Source organism: Bactrocera latifrons, unplaced genomic scaffold (genome assembly GCF_001853355.1).
Source record: "Bactrocera latifrons isolate USDA-ARS-PBARC rearing strain unplaced genomic scaffold, ASM185335v1 scaffold_659, whole genome shotgun sequence".
NCBI classification, from domain to species: Eukaryota; Metazoa; Arthropoda; class Insecta; order Diptera; family Tephritidae; genus Bactrocera; species Bactrocera latifrons.
Genome location: NW_017537333.1, coordinates 63,265 through 67,231, shown reverse-complemented (window position 1 = coordinate 67,231; position 3,967 = coordinate 63,265). Strand labels below are relative to the sequence as shown.

The 3,967-nt window shown below is 32.1% G+C and overlaps 1 protein-coding gene across 1 annotated transcript in view; it reads right to left on the bottom strand.

The window, feature by feature from the left end:
- Positions 1–3,967, bottom strand: part of LOC108975497 — a gene marked incomplete at its 5' end in the record, with an annotated part of 56,270 nt that overhangs the window by 714 nt on the left and 51,589 nt on the right.

Genomic DNA, 3,967 nt, shown 5'->3' with positions numbered 1-3,967 from the left:
AAACTGCTAAATTTAAAATAAACCCATTTATAAAAAAAAACCAAACCATTTCAGAAAATGAAATACTTTCGAAAATTTATTTGTTAAACTTTATCATAAAATATACATGTAAATAAACTCAGTTTTCGATAGGGTTGCAATCTCACAACGTTATCGGAAAGTTTGACCAGAGAACGTCTATCATATAGAAGGTTCACGGCGCGTAGATCGTAAAAATATTTTTGGCTAACTCGGTCGAGATGGGCCAGTTTCACCACCGCTAGCTTGGCAGGAGAAATTTTAACATTTTCGTTTGAACAGAGCTGAGCGTGAAATAAAAATTATGCTGAAAAATATATATTGCTCTAACAGACGTATGTATGTTCGCTCTTTTGCTTATATTTGTATACGTTTATATGCAAACGTGTGTACTCGTATGAATTCTTTTTTGCATATTAATGAATACATGTGCAATTGAATAAATTTAAATTAAATTACTTTTCAAAGCAATATTCGTAGTTACATATGTATATAAAAAACTATCATAATATTATTAAAAAAATTAAATACTACACTAAAAACTACAAACATTGCTTTACAAAAACAACAATCGTTTGAAATAGCATCATACATACTTATATGCGTACACATGTAAATATGTGCGTATGACATTCCCACACAAATAATCCATACACAACATACATACTTATATGCGATCACATGTAGATATGTATGTCACCCGCATAAACTACAAATATTTTTCTACAGAAACAACAAACGTCTCAAATACAGACAAATAGTCGATGCCCAAATGTGTAGAAAAGTACACAACAACAATATTTTCATTAATGAACGCAAGCGACTTTCAACAGGCAAACTTGCTTCATTCATAAAAACAAACACCAAGACATTTCCCCGAGCATGCCTTTGCCTAAAAGTGTATTTTTGCGACGATGTCAAAAGCTAAAAATCATAAATKGAACAATTTCTGATATTTGTATGAGAAGCAAAAAGTGACAACCCCGCAAATATAAGTATTCAAATATATTTCAATAAAATTGACAACATAGATTATTTGTCGATTTTCAAGTCTAGAAATGTGCCAAAGAAAATATTCAATATTCCTCTGATTTATGTGTACAGTAAATCCGATTTAAGTAGTACTCCACTTGAAATGAAAATCTTAACTGTCCATATCTTGCTTGAAATACCACTCGCTTAAGTATTCGCACTCGCTTATGTGCCATATTATATTTTTATTTTCACAAACCACGAACAACAGTATCTTAGATTGTTGCACATAACCGGGATTGACTGTATTTGTCAAGGAATGTAAAAAATATTTTTACGCGGCTTGCAAAAATCTGACTCGATATGTATGCAAGCTCACACACAAACATATATGTTAACGCTGGTTTGTTGGCGAAGCTGTACAGCGGCAAGGGAAGCGGTGACAATCGGCGTCCGTTCGTTTACTTTTTTCCGCACAGCTCAGATTTTCTACCAACAATACAATGTTGTGCCGCATTGACTCTTTGACAAAAAGTGAGCTTCGCTATTGGCTGACCGTGTGAACGGAGGTTTCTTATGAAGCATTGAGTGTACATATTTACATGCATATGTTGCATGTAGACAAATTTGCAAACATTATGCGTATGGTCTGTCATATTTGTTTACATGCACACATAATTATATGTATGTGTATGAGCGCATGTACAATAGCTAGATCTTTTAAGATGATATCAAACGTTTTAAGGTAAATGTACTCGTATACTCGTAAATTTAAAACTGATTACCTTAACTTATATCAATTATTTGGGTAATAATACAAACTTCACTCTATTATATAATATATTTTTAATGATTTTATGGAATCATCATGAAATACATATGAAGATAAATTTTAATATACATTCATACATACTTATGCATACATATACTAAGTATATGCTTTGATACCAAATATATACGGATCAAATGTATATAAATTATGTGCTGAGTCGGTTGTGTATAGAAAATAAACGAATCTCTATGCGTAAATTTGTTTACATTAGAATTAGCATTATTTTTCTCATTTAAAACTGAAAATGCTCAATTCTGCTATTTTCGTGGTGAAACCACGATTTCGATTATTTTCGCTTATAATTTGTCTGTGGTGAGACTGGATCACCTCTACCGAGTACCCCTTCGAAAAGTTACGATATTTGAAACGTGAACCTTCTCTATGATAGACGTTCTCTGGTTTGACATTTTTAATGTTTTACATTGTCAATACGTTTTGGCATACCAGCGCTATTTGTGTGGTTTACTGTAACTTAAAATATCTGGGCCAAAATATAGAATAAAATCGCCATCATTTTCGTGCGATTATTTTTTACAACTTTCGACGTTGACTAACTCAGCATCAGTAAATCAATGAACTTAATGAAATTTTTAACGATGAAGCTYCATCAAGGACCTGTATGGTATGGTGAGTTCAATCAAAGTCGGAGATCAACCACTATTGATGCTTTGCGCAAACTGATATTGCAAGATAGTCAAGTGACCTATCATGAGATTAAGATAATTATTTGCTTTATTGGAACATTGCATGAACATTTGATTGTAAAAAAATTGGTCATGTTTGAACCCACCTAACTTGTCATTCGCTCAAAAAATGGCTCTTGTGTTTCTGGAAAAGCTGAACACGCAACAATACCACTAGAACAGTTAATTCTGAGTTGTGAACAACCATTAGTTTGTCAGTTATCATTCAAAAAATCAGGGAAACCAACTGCCAGATCACAGATGGATCACTCTTCTCACACGTCAACTGAAACAATTGCATTTTTGACGTAGTTTTTATTTTTTTAATAATAAATAAATACACAAATTTTGTTTTTTTTTTGTTACATCCGTGCACGGATCGGCAAACATACGAAGGAAAATTACGTGATACGTAAATCGTATGCGATGATTGGCATTATGACATACGATAGCAAACGTATCGTAATGTCTTTTCAATTCACAATAGTTTTTAAATTCCACATTGCTTTGGATCGTTTTTTTTAGGCACAATAGATGTGAAACTGTCAAAACTGTTGCGAAATTTCCARTAAACTAACAAAAGATAATTAAATATCAAAATTAATCCAACTTTGTTTTTTTTTTTATTTGAGTTTTAGTGAAAGTGATGGACATAAAAAAATAGTGCGAAGATAGCTAAGAGGTCGTACCAATAGCGTAGGTATAAAAAAAATTATGAATCCTCATTAATAAAATTTTCTTTGTAGATATATCGTTGAACAAAGCATTGGAATCTTAAAAAGACGGAGGAGAATTTTAGGAAATGGCAAGAGAGAAAGGTATCACCTAACAAAAGTGTGCTGATTTGCTAACGTTTRTGGGACATTACATAACATCTGCATAAAATTTACAATAAGTTTCGACCATCAAAATTCCGATTCTTATCACACACAAGAAATGAACACCGGGGTAGCGAACCGCTTCACCGCAATTGACCAAACGATAAGCAACTAAATAAAGTATTCTTTAATAAATTTAATACAAAAATGTATATGTCCTTAACCTTGCAAATAATTTTATTTTTATTGTCAACAAGAATACAAAAATTTTGTTCATATAAATTTTTTTTTTTTTAATTTTTAATGAGATATGCCATTCATTGGTTTCCTGTTTATGTTCTTTGCTCGCATTTCCATTAATTTGTCTATTACGATTGGTAGTTTTGGATACGTTTATATTACTCGCTCGCGTACGTCATCATGCCAGATTACGATTTAAGCGTTACGATCACGTGTGTCATAATACGAAATACAGACTTTTACGTGAGGAGTGATACGTTCACGGATGTAACGATTCGAATCCAGGACTGTATTTTAGCACGCCTCCTCAACGTTCATATGCATGCATATTACAAATCAATACAATACATATCGGGTGATTTTTTAAGAGCTTGATAACTTTTTTAAAAAAAAAAACGCATAAA